This window comes from Serinus canaria, chromosome 6 (assembly GCF_022539315.1).
Source record: "Serinus canaria isolate serCan28SL12 chromosome 6, serCan2020, whole genome shotgun sequence".
NCBI classification, from domain to species: domain Eukaryota; kingdom Metazoa; phylum Chordata; class Aves; order Passeriformes; family Fringillidae; genus Serinus; species Serinus canaria.
The window spans coordinates 1,393,285-1,401,629 of record NC_066320.1 but is presented as its reverse complement, the minus strand read 5'-3'; positions in this window follow the sequence as shown (position 1 = coordinate 1,401,629).

Below are 8,345 nucleotides of genomic sequence, written 5' to 3'. Positions count from 1 at the left end.
AAGTAACAGTGTGAGAATCTTAGTTTAAATAGAAAATTCTGTCTCCTGAAGCTACAAAGAACATACCAAAAATGTGATTTAAATGCACTACTCTGCTCAGGAGCTAGGTGGCAAGCAAAAGGAGTCTCCAAATGGAAATGCATGTTCTCCTGCAGTCAGTCTTGCTGGAGTTGGTGGAGCTGCAGGATGATTTATGCACATGGGCTTGTGATCAGGTGCAGGTCACAGCTGTGGTGGCAGCTTTGGCCCTGGCCTCCTGTCCCCACAGCTCGGAATGTTCTCTGGGTTGTTCCTGGCTGCAGGGGCTGTGCACCTTCTGAAGCAGGAGTGCTGCTTTCATTCTTCCTGCTGGCTTAGGCAAGGACTGAATCTGGCCCATAATCAGAGAGGCTTGTGGAAAAAAGCCTTCCTTAGGAGTAAAAGTGAGCTAAAGAACCAGCTCTTGTTCACCCACCCACATTTAACAAATAGACAGTACAATCATTTCTTTTACTCAAGAGGACTAATAATGAACAAGGCCCATACATTTCAATGTTATCTAAATTTCCTGACCAAACTGATATCTTTGCTGCTTAAAGCATTTTTTTTATAGTTTACTACTACTTTGTCTCTGCTTCTTTTCAGGATAGAAAAATCACCAGAGCTCAGGTGGGAGGCTATGCAGTAATGTGTTTGTAATCAACATATTAGTTAATCAGCCATGATTTATTAATGATGAATTAATTATACCTGATTGTGCAGTTCTGCTGCCTAAATGGAGCTTTAAAGGAGTTATTTTATTAATCATCATTGTCTAATTGCAGACATTTACAGAAAGATTGCTAATTAAACATGCAACCATATGCAAAACAAGTAAGGCTGCTGAGGGTGGCAAGAAAAAGAGCACTTATTTTCTGAGGAGCAACTTTATTCTCATGAAATATTGTGTAGCTGACCTGGTGATCCTGATTATTCACTAAGATTTATTTTAATGTATTGCACATTACAGTTAGCAGTAAAGGAAATCAGTTGTGACAAATTCTGTTTTCCTATATAAAAAATTAGGCTGTGCAAACTTAAAGTAATATTATTTAGAACTTGTGTGGCCTTGTTTTACATCTTTTTGCAAAGGATTTATTAAGTGTTTATGGTGCAGAGGATCTGCAGAACTGTTTTGTGCTGCTCTTTTAATTAAGACTGGTGGCATAGAGATGTGTTGAACCAAGAGCAAATTATATGAGGGGAAATACAATTCCAAAAATTCCTGTGCACTTGAGTGTTATTTATTGTGAGTGTCCAACAGAAGCTTCAGGCCACTGTAAGGCTGGAGTTAAATCCATGGCTAGATCCAGCAGCCCAGCCATGAACATTTAAATGCCCTTTTGCTTATTTTGCTTCTTTGGTGTGTGCCTCTGCAGAGGCACAGCTCATGTAGGGGCCAGGAGGAAGGAGGCAAAGCAGGAAACTTTAGTGAGCAAGAGAAGCCATCCAAATGTATTGCTCTGGAAATGAATGTAGAGCTAAAAGGGATGTAAAGAAAATAGGAATAACTCAATAAGCCATTAACAGATTTGCTTAAAGGAGTCATGAAAATACTTTGCATTTCTTTTGCATTATTTAGATGAGACTAGACAGAAAACATTCATTAAAAGTTGTTACTAAATTTGGAAAGTTCTACAAGAGGAGGAAATTATAAAGACTTCATGAATGTGCACACAGCAAGAGGTCAAAGAAAGGAGCCATGTGTTCCATAAGGGATGGGAAGAGAAATTAGCAACAGATGAGGCAGTTATTTCTGGGAAAGGAAAGATTTCTTTGTCTCAGTATTCATCAGAGTGACAGGGAAACATGCAGGGCACAGAGGGAACCTTCCCAGAAGTAAAAAAAAACAAAAAACAAACCCAAACCTAAATTAAAATAAAGAGTGATGCTTGGTCAGGTAAAAATTAAATTAGTTCAATTAAAACCTGAAAAATCTGCCAATTAAGCATGTTTTATTCTCACATCTATTTTTTCCCCCCAAGGAGTAAATCTGTCTTGAAATTAATTAAGAGTCTTATACAAAACCACAGAACTAGGGATTTTTCTCAATTGCTGAGTCACTGTTCTTTTATTTCCTGAAGTTTACTGCAAACCATAAATAAAAATTTCCAAAGAATAGAAAAGTGGAAGAACAAAACCCGGGATATGACCAGATAGTCAATGGTGTGGATGGGTTTTTTTCCCTAAGAAGTTGGTTTTAGACTAAGACATAAAGCAGAATAAGAAAAAAAATTAACTATTTCTAACTCTGGTGGTTTCTTTGTGTTTTTTGACTTGGGTTTTGCCTCACTGATGGGGAAAGAAGGATATTCCTTGGGTTTTAATGCTGTGATTCATTTAAGGCCAAGGTTTATTCACATTGCAGTGTTCTGTGACTTTTTTGGTGGTACACCCAAAGCAGGAAACTGCTTTCCTGGGTGTCATTTTTGTCCTGGGAAGAGTTACAGGTGGGTAAAGTACATTAGGCAAAGCCAAGGAAAATTCTGCAGACCCTTTGTAGGATTGTGAAGAGGCAGAGGGTGGAAGGAAGGAGCTGAAGGAGGGGTGTAATGCCTCAGTGGAGACTGTGCAGTGTGAGCACCTTTCAAACCCCTGCAAAGCCAGTTTGGATGATGTGGGAGTCAGGCTGGGAGGTGCTAGGGCTGAGAAGGGATAATGTGGGTTATAGTAGAGCTGGAGCAGGGTGGGAGGTGCAGCAAAGCCAGGAACCTGAGTTTGACTTCAAATATTCTTTACTGACCTTTGCTGTGCTTTGGAGCCAAACCAAAGGGGACTGACCAGAGTGCCCATCCTACCAAGGTTGGAAATTCCAGCTGGAATTCTTGAATTTTTTTCTGTTTCAGAAAGCCTCCTTTCTGCATAATTAGTTATGGCTGTAAACGAAAATAAATTAGAATCTTCATGACTAGAATAATTTCATTCACCTTTATTTGGGAAGAAATGGCTCATTCCTGAACAATATAATTCTGTTTTCAGAACAGACTTTTGGGCTTTATTGTGTTTACATGTAGCAGTTTCTAAAGATGTGTCTGGTTGACTTCCATACTTAACATCACAGCCTCTTTTCTTAACTGTATTTTTAAGGATTATGGGCATTAAAACTTTCAGAAACCTTTCAGCAGTCAGTTAATAGCAAAAAATGAACAAAGTACCGTCTTAACAATCAACTGCAGGCACTTTTTAATAAAGTTACAATTTCAGCAGAAAATAAATGTAGATTAAAAGGAAACACCTGCTCCTGTAAATTACTGTGCTGCAGGTACCAACCCAGGAGACTCTGCAGATGGTTCTGTATTTGCAAACCTGACCTCAGCACCCCTTCATCAATCTCTCACCGATTGATTCTCTCCAGAGCAGAACACACCATGTCCCAAGGTACTAGAAGACACCTTTGAATTAAATTAGTTCCAGACAGAATACCAGTTAATTGGTATTTCTGTTTCATTTTGGAAGTTGTTAACAAAGGATTTGAGTGTCTTATCAAGCACTAGCACTGAGTGAAGAACAGTGCAGTTCCAGGAAGAGCTCCAAAGGGAGCTGTGCTTTAGGAGGTGGTCTTTGCTGCATTCCTGGCTGATTAATTGGGAGTGTGGATTAAGTTGTGCTGTGCCCTAGAATTTTGAGATGGGCAAAACCAAAGTGGGATCTTGATCCTTTAAACAGTAGAATATGAATTCATTGCTTCTGTTAGGCTTTCCTGCCAGCCAAGGAAAAGCAGGAGATATCTTGAGTTCTGTGTGTTTCTTTCCTCTCCTCAGTTGTTTTCAGGCATCTTGTTCTTTTAGTGAGAGCTGACATCGATTATGGCACCTTTTCTTAACTAGGAGAAATTCTCTTACGTGGTTCTAACTCGGCCTGTGCAAAGGCCTTGTGCATTTTATTGACATTTTTTTGCTTTGGAGGAGAAAACATTAACACCCTGTCTGGAAAACAGCCTTGCTGAAAAAAGTAGAGACAAGCTGGTGTCCCCTGTCCAGTCATACATACATGTTCCTGTTTTGTCACCCATATTCCTCAACCTAGTGTTTGACTTTGAAAGCATCCCTGATTCTTCAAGCTGATAGCACTTTCATCAGAGGCACATGTTTCAGTGAGTCTGAATTGCACAAGTATAATTATTACTGTGCTCAGACTTTTTTTTTCCTAAATTGTAAAGAAAAAAAAAGGAATACATATCTTTTTGCTTCTCAGTTATATGTGAAAAAGGCTAGCTGCAACAGAATAGAGCTGCCTTACTGCATTTTTTGAAGGAATTAAAATCCATGAGTAGTTGATGACATAAACCATGATGTATGCAATTAAATAAGAATGATTGTGTAATTTATTTTGTATAGAAAAAAGGAAACTTGTATAACAGCAGGGGCTGACAATATTTCTGTAAAAATTATTAGAACTCTTAATTTAAAATTTCCACTGTGATAATAATTAAGGTCCACTAAGACCTTAATTTAAGACCACTGAGACTAATAATTTACTTTCCCATTCATATACTTGATCCTTGTCATTTTTGAGTAAGTTTCAAATTTCAGCAGATAAGATAACCTTAGTGTAAAGGTTTTTTTAAAAAAGCAAGTAAAACTGGGTTTATGGAAAATATAAAGATTGACCACATGTCCTCCCAGATGAGGGGAATGCTCTGCTTTCCTGAACAAGTCACTTTGTAGTTCACAGCATTATGCACTGTGGTCCTGGACAGCCAAACCTTATGGCTATTTTTGCCTTTGGATCCTGGATTAGTCCCATTAGCTACAGAAGGATTGCAGAAACACGGGAAGTTAAGCATGAATGGGAAATTCGTATGCAGAACATCAAATTAGAATTCTCATTTTCTTTCATAATGGGATTTTTGTGAGACTTTTCTTCACTTAGCCTTCTAAAACATTGTCGTGGAATATTTATGTGACAATTCTTACATATTTCTAAAAGAAAAGAAACTGAGTCTGCAGCAGTGCATTTTAAAATATAGTCTACCCTTATGGACATACAATGTTTAAAATACCATGAGAGTGGGTTTTTTGATTTACATAACTGAATGCATGAAATCTGAATTATATACATCAAAAGCATTTGATCCATTAATTAAATAATTTAACTGGTTAGAGATATATTATTCTGCATTTAAATAATTTAACTGATTCTATATGTTCTATATGTATTTTAGAGATACATATTTAAATGGAAGTGCCCAGAAGAAGGCACTTAGCTGAGAAAATAGAATTGAAAACATTTTAATTGATCTGTTATTAACTGAGAGAATTCTTCTCTCTCGTTTTTATGAAGTGACACTTGACAGTTCAGATCCTTGAAAATGTTACTGAAAATGCTGTCACTTCTTATTTGTACCTATTTCCTTGGTGGTTATATTTACTTTCTGTTTTTCTTCAGTGCAAAAGTGAAAGCTAAGAAAGCTTCCAAAGAAATATGTAGACTGCATGGCTCTTACCCCAGGAAGGCTCCTCTGGAAACTCATAGGAAGTACATTTATGTAACAGTTTTGCAAATATATGAAGTGAAGGATAATCGACAAAAGTCTCATTTGTGTAACAGCTTTGACCCATTAGGGGCTTTTAAATCATGCATCACTGACTTCAGGGTTGCTGTTGTCAAGCTACTTACAGATCCTAGTTAAATCAGGCATTTCGTATTTTTGCCCTCATTCGCTTTTGTTTACCAGCAGGAGACAAAATATTTAATTAGTTTTGGGGCATTTATAATCTCCTCTGGGCCAGCTCCAGCCACAAAGCTGGACGCCACTCCTGAGTTAATTCCAGCCAGGCTGGCCCCTCCACTCCAACATATGGGTAACCTCTGAGCCTTTAGCAAAAGTTGCAACTGAACTATGAGAGGGGTGGGACCTCCCCGCTGGGAAAATATTGCCACAAACAGAAAGGGGCCAGCGTCACCAGGGCAGGTCAAGGCGACACTCAGACCAAACAGCATCTGGCAAACTGTGCCAAGTAGAAATCAATGAGAAGCAGGGCACTGGGCAGTGATTTTATGCCTGTTTACACATGAAAATAACTCCTTCTGAAGTGAAAAATGATTTTATAAAAAGCATCCTTTGGCATCACTCTCTCCATTGTTCCTTCTTGTATTTTTATTAGTCATTAAACTATGGCACAATCTATACACAGTTTTGTTTTGAGCAAGCAACATTAACTGTAGCATTAATTATGTTTTTGGGAGAGGAGGAGTTTTGAGAGTCTTCTTCCTAATTGGCTAGGAACCAGCTGTATAACTGTAATTAATTTCCAAGGTACATTACATTCTCTTCTCCATGTTACAACAATCAGCCAGAGGGCTGGAGAAGAAATAAAACAAAGACAGTTCCTAATCTTAGGGACTGTGTGTTCCTGCTGCTGCAAACTGTTGCAGCTCAGTTCACTTGAAACCTTTCCATGTTTTATTATTGTCACTTTCTATTCCTGCCTGTATCTCTGCTTATATCTCATCTTGTGGCCCTTGTTTTTCCCCATTGCCTTTTATCACTTTTCTCTTTTCCCTGAAATTCCTGGTGCTGCTGTCTAATATTGTAAGCAGACTGCCATTAAATTCAGTGAGATTACTTGGGGCTGAATATTAAATATACTCAGGTCTTTAGAGGTTCATGGCATTAGACAGTATATTTTATCCTACACAGAGCTTCTTCCTTGTGTTCTTTTCTGCTTCTCAAAAAGGAGACAATTCTCCATTGGCTTTTGGTTTTTGTCTACTTGTCAGAAGTATTTCTGTTTCAAACAATGTCAATGCTCATTTTCATCCTTAAACTGCCTTGGATTGTTCTGCCCATTCATGATTTCTGTGGCTGGAGTGAAGCAGGTTGCAGGTTTCAAATCACAAGTTATGGTGTCCCACGACTGGATTGCAGCACTCAGTTCCACATCTCCTTGGGTGAAAATCAATGGTTTTGGTGGAAGGAATAAAAAGCTGAATATTCAGAGTGGCTGTCATTGGTCCTGTCCCCTGGACAGTTGGCATGTGAGGGAAAAAAACTTCACCTGAAGTGAGATGGACTAACTGTTCCTGTCTGGGGAGAGGAATGGTGCTCTCACATTTTTTTCACAGTTACAAATTATGCAGAAGTTTTAATAAAATAGGATGTAATTGAGTAATAAAATGCTGCAATTTTTTATCCTGCTTTTGAAGTACACCAAACTCCTTGTTTGACCAAAATCTGCATGTGCAAGCAGTTTTTTTGTTTGCTTGATTGTAAATAGGATTTTTTGGGAAACTCAGTGGGAGGATGTTCTTACACTCCTCCCCTTTGATACCATGACACACTTTTTATATCTCCCTTTCTCTGCTCCTCTTTTTCCCCTCAAGAGTAAACAGAGAGCTCCATTCCTGTAACAGCTCTCTGAGATTAAGTCAGTTCATTGCCAATACTAAGGTCTGTAGATGCTGTATGAACAGGTTTAGTTCCCTGTGTATCAGGAATACAATCCCCAGAGATTAAGAGCAAAAGGATTATCAGAAAATAAAAAGGGGTTGCTTTTTTACACCATGATATTTGATGATCTTCAACAGGGGAGAGTCTCCTGGGGAATTAATTTTGTTCCATGATGAATTTCCATACTGTCTCTCAGCATAGTTACCCATTCAGTTTCTATTTTTAGGACTTTTTGTAGGCTTTCTGCTCGATTCCAAAGAAAAAAAATTAAAGGCTAACTTGTGAATGGTCTTGGTAGGTTTTTTTTTGTTATGTAGAGCAAATGAAATTAAGGGTTTTTTTTAAGCAGTGATTGCAATAATGTTTATGTATTTCTTGTGCTTCTGATGTCATAGCAAATAGGTAATTTAAGAGTAACTTACTGCAGTGTAAAAGAGATTGTTTTTTCACAAGGTTGGCATGGGGAACTGGCTCAATCTATGACTGCTCTGTTGCCTCTCATGCTGGTGTTTGGGAGGAAGCAGCTCAGCAGCTCCTAGGGACAGGAAAGCCATAGCACCACCTGATCCAGCCAAAGGCTGACCTGTCAGCCGGAAAAATGTCATAACAAGTCATTCCTTCTGCTTCAGGCTGTCTGACCATGTCTGTTGTTCAAGGAAGAACACAGCTGATTTCCTATTAAATCAGCTGGTTTTGGTTCATCCATTCTTTGCAGCAAGCTTGGGATCTTTGGTTTTGTTTCATTTGTAGCAGTGGTGTTGCTGCAGTGTCAAACAGCCCGTTAAATTCAGCTGCATTTAGAAAGTTCTAGAAACAAGTGCACACATCCTAGTTCACACAGGCAGATTGATAAATAGTTGGGCTTTGGCTGCTGCCATCTCTGCAGAACAGTTTGGAGCAAACATCTCTGGTTTGAGGCTGAAAGGACCAACTG